The sequence below is a fragment of the Paramisgurnus dabryanus genome, chromosome 7, assembly GCF_030506205.2.
Source record: "Paramisgurnus dabryanus chromosome 7, PD_genome_1.1, whole genome shotgun sequence".
Lineage (NCBI taxonomy): Eukaryota > Metazoa > Chordata > Actinopteri > Cypriniformes > Cobitidae > Paramisgurnus > Paramisgurnus dabryanus.
Window position 1 is genome coordinate 45,641,129 of NC_133343.1, and position 22,698 is coordinate 45,663,826.

At 41.3% G+C, this 22,698-nt stretch overlaps 1 long non-coding RNA gene across 2 annotated transcripts; it reads left to right on the top strand.

Annotated features, from left to right (window-relative positions):
* The first annotated feature begins 17,634 nt into the window (after window positions 1-17,634).
* LOC135751934 (uncharacterized) lies at window positions 17,635-22,094 on the top strand. Of its 2 annotated transcripts, XR_010533085.2 has the most exons (5): window positions 17,635-17,833; window positions 18,035-18,119; window positions 18,521-18,595; window positions 20,037-20,094; window positions 21,566-22,094. It is a non-coding gene; the product is annotated as an uncharacterized lncRNA (long non-coding RNA). The 2 variants fall into 2 exon arrangements; XR_010533084.2 differs by having other exon boundaries at window positions 17,635-18,119.
* The last annotated feature ends 604 nt before the right edge of the window (window positions 22,095-22,698 follow it).

The window sequence follows — 22,698 nt, forward strand, 5'->3', positions numbered from 1 at the left end:
CTTCAGTCGCTCTATAGATCCACTAACCGGCTCCGGCTGATCCACGCGAATCAGCCGGTTAGTGGATCTGTAGAGCGAGTCTCATGTCCATGGTCTGCGAGAATCTCGAGTCGCGTAGATCAGCCGGTTACAAGTGGGTCTGTACTGAGTTTCCTTGGCAATTTAGCAATACTGACTCAAGTTACTCAAGTGGCTCACACAACCCGGATCACTTTAGTGAGTGACTCACAATAACCCGGATCCTTAAAAGGAATCGAGTTTGCCAGGCCTAGTTGTTATCTCGGAATAACATACCTTGTATGTCACGACTGGCCAATCAAAATCAAGCATTTTAGAATGCCTTATAATAATCATTATAACACACAAGGTTATTATAGTTTTGCTTTTTTAAATTAGTTTTATTTTAATATAGTTTTCAATTTTTCTTTAAATTTAAGTTAAGTTTTAGTTAGTTTCATGTTCTTCCTTGTTTTTTGAAAGAGGCACGATTTTAGCTTTTTTCCATTCAGCAGGAAAAACTAATTTTTCTAAACTTAAATTAATAATATAACATATAGGCATAGAAATCACATCAACAACCATCTTTAATAGCTTGGCATCCAATTCATCAAAACCAAGATGTTTATTAGGGCCCGAGCACCGAGGAGCAGGCCAGAATGGCTTGCACTGAAAGGTGCGAAGCCCTATTGTTTTTGCTCGAATTATTATTAGGGCCCGAGCACCGAGGAGCAGGCCAGAATGGTCTGCACCGACAGGTGCGAAGCCCTATTGTTTTTGCTTGGATTATTAGGGCCCGAGCACCGAGGAGCAGGCCAGAATGGCCTGCACTGAAAGGTGCGAAGCCCTATTGTTTTCCTTAGGATTATTAGGGCCCGAGCACACCGGGGTGTGAGGACCCTATTGTTTTTGCCAGAGGTGGAAAGTAACGAATTACATTTACTCACGTTACTGTAATTGAGTAGTTTTTTTGTGTACTTTTACTTTTTTGAGTAGTTTTTAAAATCTGTACTTTTACTTTTACTTAAGTATGTTTTGTTTAAAGTATTGTACTTCGCTACATTTTAAATCATATCCTTTACTGAATTTAAAAATATTTAAAAAAGCAAGGTGATAAAGACGCGCAACGGATGATTGATGGGTGGTGGACCATGGAGACGGACGAGACAGGCGCGCGCTAATGCAGACCCGCTTCAGTTCAAATCTTATGAAAGAAACCCCTGGTCATATTTAAGCGACCACTTTCCACTGACGGGAAGCGAGTGTTTCATTCCTATGAAAGGTAGGATTCATGCTCTCGAGTATGAAATTGCAGACCGGGTTTTACCGCTCATTTGCACGACGCGTTTTTAATACAATGCACATTATCCTCCGCAGTCTAGCAGCTTCGCATCAAGTCAAACACAACTTCAGAACGTCCTCAAGAATGTGCAGGTCATGAGAGAGAGAGAGAGAGAGAGAGAGAGAGAGAGAGAGAGAGAGAGAGAATAAAGATCTGACAGGTACCCAGGTCATGGAAGCTAGAAGACAATAAACTTGTCAAAAGTATGACATGGCACTCATCTCATTATATGCTCATTTAAACTAGATATATAGTTTAATAAAATAATGTATGTTACCAGCAATACATCAATTACAACCTTACTATAGTGATTGTATTTGCAAGCTGATGACCACCTTCAAAAGTGCATTACTCACATGTAAAATCATTAAATAATTCCATACAGTGTTGGCGCCACGAGCGGGCCCTAGGGGGCATGGCCCGGCCACTTGAGTCACTGTGCCCCCTTACTTCTCAAAATAACAATGAACTTAATAATTAAAAAAATGTGATGCAAAATACATTTGGTTATACAATGAATACTGATTAAAATTCGGAGTATAATTAATAAAAAATAATAATTAAAATACTAACCCACAATGCAATGCTAACATAGTCAGCCAGTTACATACACGCAGCCACTGTCACGTTCGGGGGCTCAATCGCCATGCGTGAGAACTCATTTTCTGTCTAAATAATGTATACTTGTAAGTCTTGGCATTTGAGCAAGACGAAGAAATTTCGAGACAAATAAAAGGACCTTCTTAAAAAGTTGAAAAAAGTCCTCTCGTCGCCTGCAGCTCTTCTGAAGGTAAAACGCATTTCATTCTGGTGTCAGTAACATTGTTTTCTTTTGCTGTTATTTGGTTATGTATTGGTCTTTATGATTTGCGTGAGTTATCCAGTCTTGCACTTTAACGTCTTTATAAGTTATGGTTTTACTATAGTGAGGGATTTATTTAACAACTTGGCTGGCTGTAACAATCCCGCTAATTTCACGGCTAGTTGCTATATGATTAAATATATACATAACATTTTGATTTGAAGTCTTTTATTAGCTTATTTTAAAGAAATACAAACCTTCTGGGAAAACGTTTCCAGACGCGTTAAAACAAGTAAAAAGTCAAAAGACGAACATTCGGTTTAATCATTGTAAATACAATCTCATATACGTGATTAATTATGCATATTTATTCTGTATTAATTCGTAACTGTCTCTGTTAACGTGACTCGCTCGCAGTACCCGGGTTAGGCTGTGTTTCAGGCGGTTGTTCAAGGAATAAAATACCTTTAAATGTTGCGACTGGCCAATCAGTACCAAGCATTTTACAGTGACATGTAGTAATAATAATAATAAAATAATAAGATGAACCAGGTGCCCCCACAGTAAAACAGGAGGCCCGCTCATTCTGTATTCTCTGGCGCCGACACTGATTCCATAAATGTTTCTTAGTTTAAAAAAGCTTTTTATTTTATTAACTTTTTGTTATTGCACTTTAATTGTAAAGATGTTCCTACAATTAAAAACAACTAGTTTGAGATTTATATTCCCTTGTCGTTTTTGAACTATACTAGAATCATCCACCTCTCCTCGCTGTAAAAAAGTAACTTTTACTCTGAGTAAATTTAAAATGACTTACTTTTTACTTTTACTTGAGTAGATTTTTAGACCAGTAACTTTACTTTTACTTAAGTAAAATATTATTAAAGTAACTTTACTTTTACTTGAGTACAATATTTTAGTACTTTTTCCACCTCTGGTTTTTGCTCCGTTTATTTTTTTATTCTTCTTCTCCGAAATGGATTGCATTTTTGAGGGCCTAAACATACCCGAAAACTCATGAAAATTTGCACACGCGTCAGAAGTGGCGACACACGCGTCAGAAGTGGCGGAAATTTACATGAAGTATAGGCGGCAGAAGTGGGTGTGTAAAAATGGCTCGATAGCGCCACCTGCAAAATTTCAAGAGAACAGCCCCCCCACTACGAAAAACGTACAGATACGAAATTTGGTAGGATCATCTATTACTCCAAGACATACAAAAAAGTCTCTTGGAGCTAAGCTCTAAACCCCACAGGAAGTCGGCCATTTTGAATTTTCTCTGTCATTTTTTGACATTTCCAAGCGTCATACTTTAACGAACTCCTCCTAGAGATTTAATCCGATTATCATCATATTTGGTCAGTATCATCTAAAGGCCTGTGAATGCTATATTGCGATATTTTGACTTTTCGTTGGAGGGTGTGTCCATGGCGGTCTGGCAAATTGTGATGTTTCGTCATGAAACAGGAAGCTGATGTAATTCAGGCATACATTGTCCGATCTGCCCCTGACTTCACACGTTTGATAAGGGTCCAGGCCTGAACACATCAACATGGCATAATTTAGTAACACTTATAGCGCCACCTAGAGGCAGCAGGAAATACCATGTTTAAGGCTATGACTTACTGCTCTTAGATATGTAACCATATCACCATCATATTTCACCAGTGTAGTCTCAAGACCTTGTGTGATGATTAAAAGCAACAACCTTGACTTTTCATTAAAGGGCGTGTCCGTGGCTGCCTCACAAACTATCAGTAAATGAATCGCATTTTTGACAGCCTAAACAAGCTCAAAAAGTCATAAAACGTTGCACACTTGTCAAATGTGGCAAATGTTTTTATTTGAAATAGGCTTCAGAACTGGGGGTGTAAAAATAGCTCCACCTACAAAAATTCAAAACAGCAGCTCCCACGCTACGTTAAATGTACAGATACGAAATGCAGTATGATCATGTATCACCCCAAGACCTATAAAAAAGACTCTTGGAGCAAAGCTTGAAACCCGACAGGAAGTCAGCCATTTTTAATTTTCTCTGAAATTTGATTGCAAATTTGGTCATTGCTAGTCTTCGTATTTTAACAAACTCCTCCTAGAGATTTAATCAGATCATCATATTTGGTCAGTATCATCTAAAGGCACTTTCAATGCTAAATTGTGGAGCTTTTGACTTTTCGTTGGAGGCTGTGTCCGTGGCGGCCTGAAAAATTTCTGCGTTTTCGCCATGAAAAAGGAAGTTATAACTAAGGCACACAATGTCCAATCTGCCCCACACTTCACATTTTTGAAAAGGGTCTTGGCCTGAACACATTTCTATGCCAATATTCAGTTTCATTCATAGCGCCACCTAGAGGTAGCAGGAAATGCCATGTTTTACGCTGTGATTTACTGCTCTTAGAGATTTAATCAAAATATCATCATATTTGATCAGACTTATCTTAAGCCCTTTTCACAAAGTGTGAAAACAGGAAGCTGTTGAAATTCAGGCATACATTGTTCGATTTTCCCCAGACTTCACACGTTTGTTAAGGGTCCCGGCCTGAACACGTCAATATAACAATAATCAGGTACAGTCATAGCGCCACCTACTGCACACAGGCGTTGTGGCACATTCATTTTCCTTTGAATATCCACCTATATTTACCCATTTTAATTCATATCCCCCTGGTTCACTGCTTTACTAATGCCAAAGGGTAGCGATGCACATGTGTGGGAGGGCCCTTCCATCGCTGCTTGCAGCTTTAATTAGGGCCCGAGCACCGAGGAGCAGGCCAGAATGGCCTGCACCGAAAGGTGCAAAGCCCTATTGTTTTTGCTCTGATTTATTAGGGCTCGAGCACCGAGGAGCAGGCCAGAATGGCCTGCACCGAAAGCTGCGAAGCCCTATTGTTTTTGCTCTGATTTATTAGGGCCCGAGCACTGAGGAGCAGGCCAGAATGGCCTGCACTGAAAGGTGCGAAGCACTATTGTTTTTGCTCGGATTTATTAGGGCCCGAGCACCGAGGAGCAGGCCAGAATGGCCTGCACCGAAAGGTGCGAAGCCCTATTGTTTTTGCTCTGATTTATTAGGGCCCGAGCACCGAGGAGCAGGCCAGAATGGCCTGCACTGAAAGGTGCGAAGCCCTATTGTTTTTGCTCTGATTATTATTTTTTAGGGCCCGAGCACCGTGGGTGCAAAGCCCTATTGTTTTTGCTCAGTTTCTTCTGCTTTTTCTTCTCCAAAATAAATCGCATTTTTAAGGGCCTAAACATTCTCAAAAACTCATGAAACTTTGCACAAGCGTCAGAAGTGACGAAAATGTACATGTGGTTTAGATGTCAGAAGTGGGCGTGTAGAAATGGCTCGATAGCGCCACCTGCAAAATTTCAAAAGGACAACCCTCCCGCTACGAAAAACGTACAGATACGAAATTTGGTAGGGTCATCTATCACCTCAAGATCTACAAAAAACTCCCTTGGAACCAGGCTCTAAAACCCACAAGAAGTCAGCCATTTTGAAATGTCCCTGTGATTTCTGTGCAAATTTTGGCATTTCCAGGCTTCATACTTTAACGAACTCCTCCAAGAGACTTAATCCGATCATCATCATATTTGGTCAATATCATCTAAAGGCCTTTGCAATGTGAAATTGCGGAGCTTTTGACTTTTCGTTGGAGGGTGTGTCCGTGGCGGCCTGCCAAATTTCAGCGTTTTTTGCCATGAAACAGGATGTTGTTCTAACTCAGGCATACAATGTTCAATCTGCCCCACGCTTCACATGTTTGATAAGGGTCTTGACCTGAACACATTTCCATGCCAAAATACAGCTTCAGTCATAGCGCCACCTAGATGCAGCAGTAAATGCCATGTTTTACGCCATGATTTACTGCTCTTAGAGATTTAATCAAATCATCATCATATCTGGTCAGACTGATCTTAAGCCCTTTGCGATGATAAATTGCTAAGATCTTGACATTTCGTTGAAGGGCGTGTCCGTGGCGGCTTGGCAAAGTGTGATGTTTCGCACTGAAACATGAAGTTGTTGTAATTCAGGCATACAATGTCAGATCTGTCCCCGACTTCACACATTTGATAAGGGTCCTGGCCTAAACAGATCAACATGGCATAATTCAGTAACAGTCATAGCGCCACCTAGAGGCAGCAGGAAATACCACGTTTTACACTGTGACTTACTGCTCTTAGAGATTTAACCATATCAACATCATATTTCATCAGGCTAATCTCAAGACCTTGTGTGATGATAAATAGCAACAACCTTGACTTTTCGTTAAAGGGCGTGTCCGTGGTAGCCTCGCAATGTATCGACAAATGGATCACAATTTTGACAGCCTTAACAAGCTCAAAAAGTCATGAAACGTTACATATGTGTAAAATGTGATGTTTTTTATTTGAAATAGGCTTTAGGCAAGGAAAGGCAAGGCAAGTTTATTTTATTTGCACATTTCATACACAGAGGTCATTCAAAGTGCTTTACATACAAATGAGAAAACAAAAATCAAAGATACATGAATTTAAAATATCAATTAAAAGAAAATAAATGTGATTTTAATAAAAACTGTTTAAATGTGTGAAAAAGAATAAAACAGGAATAAAAGTATAAAACAGTTAAAGATAAGAATAAAAACAAGAGAAATAAAAAGAATTTAAATAGTGCATATAAAATATAGTGCAATCAGTTCGGTCGCGGCATAGTGCTCATTCAGTAAACGCATAGCTAAACAGATGTGTTTTGAGTCTGGATTTGAATGTGGTAGTGTTAATTTCGTCAGACGAGACGAGACGAAATATGTTCGTCAACGACCTTTTTTTCCATGACTAAGACGAAACGATGACGAGACTACACACATATTCAAAAACGCTGACTAAGACTAAATTAACATGCATTTTTGTTGACGAAAAAAGACTAGACTAAAATGTTTTGGATAAAATAAAAACTAAGATAAAATCTCTCTTCATTTTCGTCTTCAATCGTCTCTACTACATTTTATGCAATGAGGTCATATTTAAATGTGAATTCATTCATAAAAAGACTGCGTGCTCTTATTATGAAACTGCGCGCGTCTGTCATAACTCCAGACAAGCTCGCGCTGCTGAAATCTCCATGCTAAGTGTTCACAATGTAACATCCATTAGCAGTTAGTCTACAAACGTATTACATATGAGAAATATTGATATGTTTCCATCGGATTTTTGTAATTTTCATATGGTTTTTCAACAATTGCACGCACACGCAGCACGATTCTACTATGGAAAAGGCATACGCGATCAGGTCAGTAAGAGTCTCGTGTGTAAAATGAGCCCACACACATTATGATTAATATTTCACAAACTGCTAAAAAGTTTAGCATTTTTTCAGCATTGTGAAGTTTTCAGTTTTGTGTCGTATTCTCGTGTACCTGTTGTCTCAGTAGGGGTTCAGATAAAAATCGGCAGCCGGCAGCAGGAAGTGGCTGCCATTGACAGCCGGAAGGCAGTTACTGGCAGCCTGAAGGTAGGCGGGACCTGACAGTCGTTAACAGCCAATCAATACCGACCAACGTGAACTCAACCAATCACATATAACTACAACAGCAGCCATTGCATGCTTTAGAAATGGCAGCGATTGATCGAGCAAGTTTGTAAACGGAGTAATGAATGTAAGTTTGATTTTAACTGTTATCTTAGTAAACGATAGTGTAACTTTGCCTATTTTAGTTTAAATGTTAAATTTATTCTAATTCGTGTTAGAAACGTAGTTTGTGTACCATGTTACATCATGTATAATTGTTGCTGTATGTTAGGGGGCTAATAACGTACTTCAAATACAACGTTTACGATTAAATATTAACGTTTGTTAACGTGTTATTAAGAGTCTATTGAATAATATAAAATGAATGTTGTTTGACTGGATTTATAGAAGATACAAGTGCAACAATGTTTATACTTTTGTGTTTAATTTTTCAAGTGATTGTGTGATATCCATCAACTTATTGATTTTTTTCTTATACTATAACAATTGACAAAACGGTTATTTTAACAACTACTCTTCTATTTTTGCCTTCACCTTTTGTGTACCTGACTATCAGTTATGACCGGTAAGAAGCCATTATATTTCCAAAATCTTACTAACTTAAGTGAATTAATTTTTGTTTTGTTTGTTTGTTTTTATTTTTAGGAAGAAGCAGTGCACATCAACCATGTTGGAAGCATTCAAGGATGAGACAAAATGGCAGGAGAAAGAAGTGCAGAACATCAGAGTACATCTTGAACATCTTGATGGTAGTAGCACATTCAATAATACGCAAACACTGAAAGTCTTTACCCTCACTAACTATTATAGTAGCTTTATGGCAAATGCCTTATACATGTGTTAAGTATTTCCTGCTCCCATACGATGCACTTCTGTTTTTAGGGAGCTTAGGCTGTGATGTTTGAAAATTGCAGTAATTTTTCGGTTTGTTTATAATACCCAATAGTTGCCAGATGGTGTCCTGTCAGAAGATCTTCTTCACGTGGTCCTGGAGGAGGGTGATGCTGCATTGGTAAATCTCTCTTTGGTTTGTTCCAAATTCAGAAGTCTGGTGGACAGGCATACTTCTGCTGGCTTGATGGTATTCAATTCATTTTCTTTTACATATTTGATTTAAAGATGTTTAAAATGGTGCCATATCATTTAATTTCTCTGACATGTCTGAATGTTTATATTTGTAATGGTCATTTATTATTTTTATCATTTCAATATACAGGTGTAACTAAATGGAGTACAAAGTCTGAGCCATCCCAGGACCTTTAGAAAATGTTTACACTGCAGCCGACACTGCAATGAAGGATACAATAACTGCTTACCAGGTGTGCAAATTAAGCATGAAATTGTGATCACTGCTAGGTTCATGGTAAAATGCAATGGGAATATGTCTGTGCATGCTTGTGTACTGTTAAGGTAATTTATGTATTAATGTCTCCATTTTCTTATGAATCCTCTAGGTTATGTTGGAAGAGGAAAACGAGGAGCGATGTAAGGATTTTACTCTGAAAACACCCATCCAGGGTTTTGCAGTTAGTGGTGCATGATGCTACAGGAGGAATAACTCTGTATAACACATCAGTTATGTTCTGAAAGTCTTGTAAATACCTCCAGGATTGATGTTCGTGATTCTGATTGCTGACATCTACTAGGGAGTGCCCCTAATATTATGTGTGTGTATATATATATATATATATATATATATATATATATATATATATATATATATATATATATATATATATGTATATGTATATATATATATATATATGAAGAAGTTTCTTTGTCTCACTCAAATCTCTTCTGCAAATCATGCACCAAAGGGTACTGTATTTCTTATGTTTTATATCTTAAGGACCACAATGGAAATAAGCCTATGGGCTTTTTGTATTTTTATCCTTTTGAACACTTCATGTTGATTGTTGTTCAATAAAGTATTTAATCAATTCAATCAATCAAAATCTGTCTAATACATGTATCTAAAGCTTTCTACTCTAATTAACTTATTAATACAAAACCGTATATGTGTCTTTTATTAAACAATATAATATATATTCTCAACTCTTTGCATTAAAGCAACACTTGGAGTATAAAATAACACCGGTTTCTAATGTTCTGAAGGATTGCATATGAAATTGGTTATAATACTTGGTTTATAAAGTTTGGATAATTTGCATATTACACAACCTGTATATGTGTCTGTTTCTTGAGTAACTAATGTAAAAAAAACAAGCAAAATAAAAAGATTTAAAGTAAAGGTCATTGGTGAGACCTGACTCTCTTTGTCATTTAGGCGTGTGTGTGTGTGTGTGTGGCCTGTATAATAAATATACAACATACAGTACATCTAGTGGGAAGTGCCTCATATAAATATTAATTCATTTATCTAGGTGTTTTTGTGCATCTCTTTCATTACTTCACACAAACATTGATATAGATGCATTTGCATACATAAATATTCAGCTGGAATTTAACGTTTGGCCAAATTTTCTTTGTCTTTGTTTAAATTCAATAAACCTTTTTAATCAGAAAATACTGACATTTATACTTATTTAAATAAGTATTAGAAATTATAATTATTTGTCTTGATGCCGCTGACAGCCTCCTCTTTATTCCGGTTTTAGTGTTTGTGCATATCTTTCATTATTTCACACAAACATTGATTTACACGCATATGCATTTATACATAAATATTCAGCTGGAATTTAACGTTTGGCCAAATTATCTTTTTCTTTGTTTATATTCCATACATCTTTTTAATCAGATGATACTGACATTTATACTTATTTAAATAAGTATTAGAAATGTTTATAATTATTTATTTGTCTTGCTGCCGCTTACAGCCTCCTCTGGTTTCCGGTTTTAGTGTCAGGTACTGTCTGCTGCCAGTGGCAGCAACTTCCTGCTGCCAGCGGCTGCCCACTTCCTGCTGACAGCTGACGATTTTTCGCTGAACCCCCTCTCTGTTGTCTTCAGTAACTTAGACGGCTTGTCTTTCTGATCCACATTCGCTATTTACCAACATTGTTGATAATCTATACCTTATATTATTCAAGTATTCTGAATGTACAGTATATTGTGAGGACAAAAGCCCAGGTCAAAAAGACGTAGTATTTAATGTATTAAAAATATACTTAAAATACAAATAGTATGTTTATAATACATTTGTATTTCCAACATACTTGTTTGAAGTGTATTAAAAATACGTTAAATTGCATTTAAACATATTTTTTAAAAGTGTACTAGAAGTACATTGGTAATAAATATATACTTAATTACATTTTAAAGAAATATGCTAAACTTAAGAATATTTTTAATGTATTTGTAGTAAGTGTACTAGAAGTAAATTGGTAATAAATATATGCTTTATTACATTTTTAAGAAATATGCTAAACTTAAGAATATTTTTAATGTATTTATATTAAGTGTACTAAAAGTATGCTTGTAATAAATATATGTATAATTACACTTTTAAGAAATATGCTAAACACAAATGTACTTCTAGTGAAGTTTTAGTATATTTGGATAAAACGTCTCGGTTACATATGTAACCCTCGTTCCCTGAAGGAAGGGAACGGAGACGTCACGTCGTGACCGACGAATTGGGAACCGCTTCGCGGGTGACCTATCTGCTTCGAGAAACCTTTAAAACGCCAATGAACTTGGCATGCAGATAATTGCATCTGCCGGCGCCGCCCCGCCGCGCAGGTATTTAATGAGCGGCAGGTGCAGTTATCAAATCAGCTATTTTTTGCTGAGAAAGCTGGACAGAAGGAAAGGGTCCGGCCAGTATCAGCAGTGGAACAGCAAACTGTGGCGACGGGACGTGACGTCTCCGTTCCCTTCCTTCAGGGAACGAGGGTTACATATGTAACCGAGACGTTCCCTTTCAGTCGGTCACTACGACGTCACGTCGTGACCGACGAATTGGGAATCCCTACCAAAGCGCCACTGAAGCTGACCCTTCCAGTGCCTGCGTAAACCCTCCGACTCTCCCTATTCAGGGAACGGAAATGGGGTTGAAGCAGAGGCCGGTCACTACTTGTTCCTTAACCCACGATAGTGACTAGGCGAACTGGGAAGCGAACTCGTCAGGCGGGACTAAGATCGCTGCGGAAAGAAAACCCTCTAGGGGTCTACCACTAAGGTGATGGATAAAAAAAGACACGAGGTCTATAAAAAATACTCTCTCTTAGTACACTAGAGAGGCGTGGAATGAACTCCACTAAGGGAAACGTGGTAAATCAGAAGTTTCCACGGAAATACTCACAAAGAAACCCTAGGGGGCGCATTGTGGACGCTAGCCTCACCCAGGTTCTTAAGGATACATCCAGTGAGAGGCTGGCAGCCGATGCTCCGCAACATCGGCCACCAAGCGGTGGAGGAGACAAAAAACAGTTTTTTGTAACGTTTTTGCCTTAACTGCCTTCCATAATGGTGCGGTCGTGCAGCACCGAAAAGAAAGGCACCAAGCCGACACAGGAGCCGTCCCTCGATGCTCTCACTGATCTGACGAGAGAACTCGAGAGGATACCGGCTCAACACGAACACTGTAAAATCTAGTGAACGTATTAGGTGTCGCCCAGCCAGCAGCTCTACAAATATCTGCAAGTGAGGAACCACGAGCCAAAGCCCAAGATGAAGCCACGCTTCTGGTTGAATGGGCTCTCAAACCAAAGGGGCAAGGAATGCCCTGTTTCTCATACGCCAGGGCGATTGTGTCTACAATCCAATGAGACATCCTCTGTTTAGTGACAGCTTTCCCTTTCTGCTGACCACCGTAGCAGACAAAGAGCTGTTCTGAGGTCCGAAAGCTTTGAGTACGATCCACATACACACGTAGTGCACGAACAGGACATAACAAAGCCATGGCTGGGTCTGCCTGCTCCAAAGGCAGCGCTTGTAAATTCACCACCTGATCTCTAAGGGGAGTGGTGGGAATTTTAGGCACGTAGCCCGGCCGGGGTCTCAGTGTAACGCTGGATTCAGCCGGCCCGAACTGAAGGCACGAATCGTTGACCGAAAATGCATGAAGATCCCCTATCCTTTTAATAGAAGCCAATGCGAGGAGCGTCAAAGTCTTCATAGTGAGAAACTTGACGCTCACCGTGAGCAGAGGCTCGAAAGGGCAGTGCTGAAGGGCTTTCAGCACCATGGACAAGTCCCACGGAGGAATAGAGGGAGGGCGTGAAGGATTCAGCCTCCGCGCACCTCTTAAAAACCTAATGACCAGATCGTGCTGACCTACAGATCTACCGTCTATGGGTGCGTGATGCGCGGATATTGCCGCGATATCTACTTTAATAGTAGATGGTGACAGCCTCTTCTCCAAGCGGTGCTGGAGATATGAAAGCACAATACTGATCGAGCATTCTCGGGGGTCCTCTCGTTGAGAGGTACACCACACAACAAACAGGTTCCATTTCAGCGTATACGCCTGTCTCGTAGACGGCGCTCGCGCTGCAGCTATGGTGTTAGATACCGCCTGGGGTAAATCACCTAGAACCTCCGCGCCCCGTCCAGAGACCACACATGGAGGTTCCACAGATCGGGACGGGGGTGCCATAATGTGCCCCCTTCTTGAGACAGAAGGTCCCTCTTCAGGGGAATCCTCCAGGGAGGGGCTGTCGCGAGGAGAGTGAGCTCTGGAAACCAACTCCTGGTGGCCCAATACGGAGCAACTAAAATAATTTTCTCCTCGTCCTCCCTGACTTTGCACAATGTTTGCGCAATGAGGCTCACTGGGGGAAATGCGTATTTGCGAAGACCTCTCGGCCAGCTGTGTGCCAATGCATCCACGCCGAGTGTTCCCTCGTTCAGTGAATAAAATAGGCGACAGTGGGTTGTTTCTGGAGATGCCAACAGATCTATCTGCGCTCTGCCGAAACGTCTCCAAATCAGCTGGACCGACTGAGGGTGGAGTCGCCACTCGCCGGGGCGCGCTGCTCGAGAAAGCGCGTCTGCCGCTGCGTTGAGCGACCCCGGGATGTGAATGGCACGAAGAGACCTCAGATTCTTCTGACTCCAAAAGAGGAGATGGCGGGCGAGATGCGACATGTGACGAGAGCGCACTCCGCCTTGGCGATTGATATACGCAACAGTCGCAATGTTGTCTGTGCGAACTAATACATCTTTGCCTCTCAACTCGCTGCTGAAGCGGACGAGCGCAAGATATACAGTCCACAGTTCTCGGCAATTTATGTGCCAATGCAGCTGGGGTGATGTCCACACTCCTGAAGCTGCAAGCTCGCCGTACGTGGCTCCCCACCCCGTGTTGGAGGCATCTGTGCATACTATTGCATGTCTGGAGACCTGTCTCAGTGGCACCCCCGCCCTGAGAAACGCTGGGTCTGACCACGGGGTGAAAGTGAGACGGCATTTCGGTGTGATCGTGACACGGTGAAAGCCGGTGAGCCACGCTCTCCTCGGGACTCGGTCGTGAAGCCAATGCTGAAGCGGTCTCATATGTAGCAAACCGAGCGGTGTAACAGCTGCGGCTGCTGCCATATGCCCCAGGAGTTTCTGAAATTGTTTCAGAGGGACCGCAGTCCTGCCCGAAAATGTATTCAAGCAAGCCAGAATCGACTGAACGCGCGCCTCCGTGAGACGTGCTGTAAGATTGACCGAATCCAACTCCATGCCGAGAAAAGAGATCTTCTGTGTAGGACACAGTTTGCTCTTTTCTCGGTTGACCTGAAGACCGAGACGGGCGAGGTGTTTGAGCACCCGATCCAGATGGGTGCAAAGCATCTGACGCGACTGTGCTATAATAAGCCAATCGTCAAGGTATGCCAGGATGCGAACACCGCTCTCTCTGAGGGGCTTTAAAGCCCCCTCTGCGACTTTCGTGAAGACGCGGGGAGAGAGAGAGAGCCCGAACGGTAAGACTTTGTACTGGTATGCCTGACCCTCGAACGCAAAGCGGAGAAACGGCCTGTGTCGGGGAAGTATTGAGACATGAAAGTACGCGTCCTTCAGGTCGATGGCTGCAAACCAATCCTGTGGGCGAATGCATTGAAATATGTTCTTCTGCGTAAGCATTTTGAACGGCATCTTGTGAAGTGCTCGATTCAGAATGCGCAGATCCAGGATCGGTCGCAACCCGCCGCTTTTCTTGGGTACAATAAAGTAAGGGCTGTAAAACCCTGACCTCATCTCGGCTGGAGGAACCGGCTCGATCGCATCCTTCGCCAATAGGACGGCAATCTCTGCACGTAGTACGTGCGCATCGGCGGGTTTCACTAAAGTGAAACGAATGCTCGTAAATTTGGGAGGTCGCTGGGCGAATTGTATCGCATAGCCGAGACGGATCGTGCGTAAAAGCCAGCGCGACGGGCTGGGAAGTTGCTGCCAAGCTTCCAGATACCGAGCGAGGGGAATTAACGGCACGATCGTAGTACCCGCGGCGAGCGGAACAGGGGTGCTCGGAGACGCGCTCTCTTGGGCTGCGTTGATATGTATATTGTGTAAATGAGCACTCACCAGACTCCGCTGATGGATGGCTGCGCGGAGAAGACTCTGATGAAGATGTCTCGGTGCGCTCGACACATCCGCTGGCGAAAGAGGAGAGGGAGGACGTAGGGTTATGAGCCCATCCGTCACCCCCGGCTGCCTCTGAAGACCTGGAGGAGGAAGAGGAATTCGCTCTTTTTGTGGTTTTGTGGGTGCCGGCTGAAAAGCCGGCGGAACGGAAATTAAAGAAAACCTAGGATTCCCCACCCGATCCTCCTCCGGGGGGGGGAGTGGTGCGTTCACCATCTCCCGAAGAGCGATCCCCTCCACCTCCAGGTCGCCCGTCTCAGGGCCGCTTGGATTTACGCTTTCCACCAGGCTTAGCGGGCTGAGAGGGCGGGGCGGGCTGCTGACGGCCGGTTCCTCGCTTCCTAGGAGGGCCCCGATGAGGAACGGAGGCGGCCGCCGCTGCAGGACGCCCTCGGCGAGGGGCAGACTGAGGTGCCGACGTCGACGGGGCAGGTGTTGGTCTCTTCCGACGCGGCATGATGTTGGCAAGGGCCTCAGTCTGCTTCTGGGTGGCTGAGACTTGTTGTGCAAAGTCTTCAACTGCCTCGCCGAACAGGCCGGTCTGGGACACCGGAGCATTCAAGAGCCGGGTTTTATCGGCGTCTCTCATGTCCGCCAGACACAGCCAGAGGTGGCGCTCCTGGACCACCAAAGTGGACATAGCACGACCGACGGCCTGTGCGGTGGTCTTAGTCGCACGTAGCGCCAGATCCGTAGCCGCACGTAGGTCTTTAAAGACCGCCGAATCGTGACCTCCCTCGTGCAGGTCCTTCAGAGCCTTAGCCTGATGAACCTGCAACAAAGCCATGGCATGTATGGCTGAGGCTGCCTCCCCACAAGCCCGGTATGCAGACTCCGTCAGAGCTGACGAATGTCTGCAGGCCTGTGAGGGAAGGGTAGGACGGTCCTTCCAGTAGGAAACGCCGGCAGGACACAACTGCATCGCTACCGAACGCTCCACTGTCGGGATACCGGCATACCCTTTAGCAGCCCCGCCATCGAGGGAGGTGAGGGGTGATGGCTGATGCGGCCGGTTCCGGGAGGAAAACGGGGTTTTCCACGACCGAGTCAGCTCATCATGCACCTCGGGAAAGAAAGGTACTGGAGGGGAAGACTGTGAAGCCCGTGCAGCCCCAAAGTACCAATCATCTAGGCGGGACGGTACGGGAGGGGGAGGAGCTCTCCACTCCAACCCGACCGTCTCCGCAGCCCGAGCGAGCATGGCAGTCATCTCCGGATCGAGATCGGGAACCGCAACCCTTCCCGAAGGAGGGAGAGGATCCGGATCAACGTCCGAAAATGACGGCCCCCCCTCCGATGCTACGATAGACACCGAATCCTCGGGAGGCCCGGCAGAGGTAGAAAGCGACGCAGAACGCGCGCTCTCCGTCTCCATCGGGACCTCGGATGGTTGCGGATCCGGTGGCTGAGGGCTGCTGGACGGACCAGCTCGCCGATTCAGCACCGTGAGGCGGAGGTCGTCTCTCCGTAGCTTCACAGCCGCCTTCTTAGGGGCGATCAGCAACGGAGGGCGGCGTTCCCGGAGAAACGCCACACGACCCCGCAGATCCGCAAGAGTCAGGCTCTCGCAAGCGGAGCATGTCCCTCCCACGAAAGCCGCCTCAGCGTGCTGGAGACCCAAACACGAGAGACAGCGATCGTGTCCATCACGAGGAATCATGTATTTATCGCATCCAGGAGTCGAACACGGACGAAAAGACATCTTTAAAAAGACGCTTAACGCCCGTGAGCAGTGAACGGCTGTCTTTAAAAAGACGCAAGTTCAACTGCAGCTCTTTTAGGGGAAATCACTCTTTTAGCTGTGTAGTTGATGAAGCACACAGGGAGGAGAACGCACACACTCAACTAAAAAATGTGAAAGAGATCACAAAAAAGATAAGAGGTGGAAACACTCGCGAGCCCCGCTGTGGTGCCTTCGCCCAACCAACTAGCACGCCGAGATCTATTCCAGAAGAGCAGCTTCTCGTGAGCAGTGTCACTGCCAGCTTTCGAAGCTAAAAAAGCTGATTTGATAACTGCACCTGCCGCTCATTAAATACCTGCGCGGCGGGGCGGCGCCGGCAGATGCAATTATCTGCATGCCAAGTTCATTGGCGTTTTAAAGGTTTCTCGAAGCAGATAGGTCACCCGCGAAGCGGTTCCCAATTCGTCGGTCACGACGTGACGTCGTAGTGACCGACTGAAAGGGAACATACTTTTTTCAAAACATGATTCATTAATTGTAATAAGCTAACATTGAACTTTCTTCAAGCATTTCAACATTATATCATTCCGATTGCACAATAAGCTATTTTTTCAAAGATTTGCTTAAAATCTTAAGTTTGCTAGTGTTTAATTTCAAACAACACACGTGACACACGTGACTAAACCTGATTGGTTGTTGTCATAGTGACACGTCACGGTGCTATTTGAAAGCTGTTGTTCAGTTCAGTTGAGGTACATGCGGTTGCTTGCATTAAACGTATAAACTGTTAAATTAGATGGCGACTCTGCATTAAACGTATTTATTTAATTAATCGGCGATCATATTTCACCAGAGGACTAAGATAAAACAACTCGATTTAAAATATGAGCAGTTTTAGTGGATCTGACGTCGAGGGAAAAAGTATTTCGCTTTTTGTTTGGAGATGAACGAGACAACACGAGGGTAAGTGATGACAGATTTTCACATTTCTTTATTTAGTTAACTATTAAATAAGTAAAACATTACATTACATTTAACCCAGCTTCTTTATGTAACGTTATGTCTGTGTTGCGTGTGGTAATTGGAACATCTTTATTTTCTGACTAACGTTAGGCATTTCTCTTAAGCATTTCAGAAATCATTAAAACCTTTCTTTTTTTTTAGCACAGCGACATAAATATGACCAACCAGATCCCAAGTAGACAGGAACAAATGAAGATATAGCGCATAGAAAGACTTATTCTTGGTGGTAAGTTTGTTGTTGCTATTTGTTTTCACGTTTAAGTTTTTCTAATGTTTCTCTTGCAACGCTAACGTTAGTTTAAAATGAATGTTTGAGCTGTCTTACCTGAAAATACCATGGTATGACCATATGTTTATTATAACTCCAGTAATGTTCAATGGCTAATGTTTATATCAGTTCAATCTTGACAACCTTATTGTCTTTTTGTATATTTTTAAATGTATTTCTAATTACATTATGGACACAAAAATGACATTGTAAGAAGGGATACTTTTATGAGAGATTGTAAAACTGCCGAGGCTGGGTTTGATTATATTATATTGTCTTAATATATTGTACTCGGGGTAAGTAAATCTTAAAACGAAAACAAATCATTAATCATCATTTACCTGCCTGTTGTTTTTCAGATCAACTGCTATTGACATTTTTGAATCGGGGCAAATGTGGAGTGAAGAAAAACGTTTGCAACACATCCATTCCAGGTGGCTAATTTCTGTCCTTTTGAATTATTCTTGTAAAAAACGTTTTTTTATTGTAAAGCTGTAAGGGACTTGGCCTAGTCATCATTGCACCATTTGGCAGGGCACCAGACTAACTTTTTTTACTAGGAGCACAGTGGCCCCAACTGAAAATTTTAGGGGCGCAACCAGAAAATTTAGGGGCACACACGGTAAAACAACATGCTAACCAAATATTCACATGTCTACTAATTTAGACTGTATTACTAATAAATACTTTAATTATAGATTCAGAAACTACAATGTGCTGTTTCAGATTAGTGTCATATCCACTGATCTATATAAATGACTGGATTGCGCATGACGTCACACTTGTGAAGCCACCGCGCCGCCATGTTGGTATACCCAAACGTTCTATTAAATCAATGGACGTTATCAGATTTTAATGATAAAACATCACTTTACTCGTCTTCGTTTTTATATCTGAAGTTACCCTGTACATTATTACAACACAAACGTCCAAAGCATGTAAATAGTTATTTACTGAAAGTTGTACATTTTGCGTTTTAAACAGTTATTATACATTCATCTTTATTACAGTATCAGATCAGCAGACAGACCGCAGCATATTTAGTATTAATGACAATAAACGTGCTCATTCTGAAATCTAAATAAATAATCATGCTTTGTACAGTATGTGCATGCAATAATTTGCTAGTTTTGTAATTATGTTATCTAAACTTACAAGTTACCTAAACTTATTTAGAGATATAACGCTGACCGTCACAGTGTAGCTGAATGTCAAACAAAACTTTATTTATACCCGTGTCATTAACAAATGCAACAGACACACTCACATTAACGGTTTTTTATAAATCCATTATCCTGCCCGATTAAAACATAAACATTGCAAATAACACCAGAATTAATAAATAATTAACGTACACATATCCTAAAAATTAACCTTGTGTAACTGATACGCTGTAAAGGGGGTACATTTTGATCATGATTTTGAATGGAAGTCAATGACGCTCTCTGCCGGTTGGGTATACCAAGATGGCGGCTCGAACTCTGCGCTGGCTTCACCTCACGCAGTTACGTCAAGCGTTCTATGCGCAATCCAGTCATTTATATAGATCAGTGGTCATATCACAAAAAAAGGTCAAATTTGCTGGTCGCACATGTGCGACCGGATGTAAAATTCAGTGGCACACTCTCAAATTTAGGTGGCAAAATGCCACCATTTGATAGCAGTCTGGAGCCCTGTTTGGCATCATTTCTGATTTCCTTAAATCTCCTTAAAAAGAGGTGAACCTTAAGTTTGCAAGACCACAATAGACAAACAATGGAAAATGATCTAGGTTCAAATAAAACACAATTATCAATGTAAAACATATCCTGTAATACACACAGGTTGCTTTATTTCATGAGCCTGTTCTAATCCTATCTTCATTCCCACTTGTAGAGTGCTCTGACAGATAAAACTGACACGCTTGATGAGGACACAGTCAAAGCTTTAAAAGGTAAACTGAGAAGTTAACAAAACTTCCATACATGCATATCTATTAGGGGTGGCACGGTCCATGAAAAAAATCTGAACCGTTCGGTTCGCTTGTCTCGGTTCGGAGCGCGTGTGTACCGCACGGTTCAACGGTTCATGGCATGCGCAATGTAGTCTCATGCCCTGTATGTGACCTCAGATAGCGTGTTACCCTTTCGCGCGAAAGAAGAGGTGACTGGTTTGGAGTTTAAGTACTGCAGGTTATGTTACGTATAGAAATGGCAAGTGGGAGAGAAAAGGAAGTCTGCCCGCAGTTGGAGGATCCCTTACGAAAATTAACCATGGTTTTACTACAGTTAAAACCAAAAAACCATGGTTACTGTAGTAAAACCATAGTAACTACAAAATAACCATGGTTTTGACAATCATGGTTTTCAAAAACCATAGTTAAACCACAGTTAGTGTAGTAAAACCATGGTTTTGCTGATAGTAATCAATACACCAAAAAACCATGGTTACTACGCTTTTACCACAATATAACCATGGTTAATTTTCGCAAGGGATGCGCCAGCGTCGTATAAGTTTGGTGTGTGGAAACATATTTTTATTTCATGTTACCTATGATGACAGCAGAAATAAAACAATAGATTGAACTGCAGTCTATGGGTTGAATGTGCTCGAACAGCCACAGGAGACCGCCTTCTCTCCGACCATTTATCTAATCTGAGGTACTATTTTACGTCTTTAGCGCTATTTTTAGCCTTTCATTGATAAAATTAAAGCGGCTGATTTCCGCGTAGTTTCATTTTGCTAGCGTGTGAAAGTTGCGCGATCTTATTCCAGAAATTGCCCCTCAAAGTAATCAGGACAGAAGTGGTCAAAAGTGGACAAAAGAGACGGATTTAAATATTACAAGTGTAAAGGTTATGTTTCTCTCTCGTCCACATATACTCTCAGTATTAAAGCAGCCTCTCAGTGATAAATCTAAGAGCTACACTGAAGTTGGCATTTTAATAAATGCAAGTTATCTTTGTGTGCTAAAAATGCACATAAAGTTCATGTAGATGGCAATACACATTCTCTTTTTTGCCAAATAAATGAAAAGCATGTTGAAATCATCAATGTCTTCCCTCTTGCTGTTTCAAAATCTCACCTGGCTTTCCTCAGGGATGGTCCCAATAATGTGCTTAAAGTCAAATTCAGTTTGTGCATGATTACATGATATAACTTTTTTTTAATACTGTATCCTAAATTATGGATAATTAATACATTAATAAGATAATACATTTCTGGAGTGTTAAAAATTTAAAGAAAAAATAACAACAAGAACCGTACTGAACCGAGAACCGTGACCATAGAACCGTGATACGAACCGAACCGAGGGTTTTGTGAACCGTGCCACCCCTAATATCTATGCCAATTTATTTTAAACATGGATAGCCAAATGTTCATTCATTATTGGTTAATTGGTATATTCTGTTTCCTTTTCACAGCCCGTGTGATAAAGCAGTCTTCAATTACTACGGTGTCTGAATTGCAAGAAGAAGTCACCCTCCACTTAAACATGTGACATCTAAACTGTTTTGTGTTTTAGTTCAGCTTTTTATAGGTTTATCTTAAGTTGGATAAAGGCAGAGTGCACTATTTTTGAAAGCCAATGTTAACATTTGAAATTACCTAAACAAACATGCCTCTACCCCAATAGAATCTGGACCTTCTTTTGATAGAGCCACCACACACATACGCAACCCCGGCAAGGATGTCGGTTAGTAGACACGCCCCTTACTGCTGGTTGGCTACAAGTGTGTTTTGGTAGTCGGCCCAATTTCCTTTTCCAAAGCGTTTTTCAAACATTGTGCACTCCGTCTTTAAATTGCACTTAAACATTTTTTTTTCATTAACTTTTTATGCAGATAATTACATTATGATTATTATATAATCATTGCTTATGAATATTTAGTGATTGCATATTCATAGTGTACTTTTCATTAATACATTTAATGTTAATGTTGTACAATTTGATAGAAGTAGCTCTGTAATTGCATTTCTCTGATATTCGTTTTATATGTTTCTCATTGGTCAAGAGATTATGTATGTCTCTGTGCTTGATTAATTTACTTTAGGTATTTTTGTAATGTACACAACACAATATGAAGTATATTAAATTGTTCTGTATTCAAAATCTGTGTATGTGTCTTAAAATTTAATGATTTTAATATAACATTTTAAATATTAAAAACAGCTTTATAATAAAATAGAAGTGTAATGCTAATACATTTCTATTAATGCAATGCTAGTATATTTCTAATATGCTGAAGTACTATTAAAGTGTTCTTAAAGCACAGTTAAATTAAGCTTTAAATGTATTCTAACTGTATTTTTAAGTGTATGAGAAGTGCATTTCAAATGAATTTTAAAGAAGTACACTTAAATTGCACTAAATATATTTGAAGTTGTTCCAATTTAACACAATTTCAATATATTAAATATAATGCAAATAGATTAAAATTGACTTTAAATATATCTTGAAATGCATTTAATATATTTGAAGTGGGTTCAATATAATACATTTAATATGCATTTAGTATAGTAGCTTTTAAATATATTAAGTATGTCCCAAAAAATA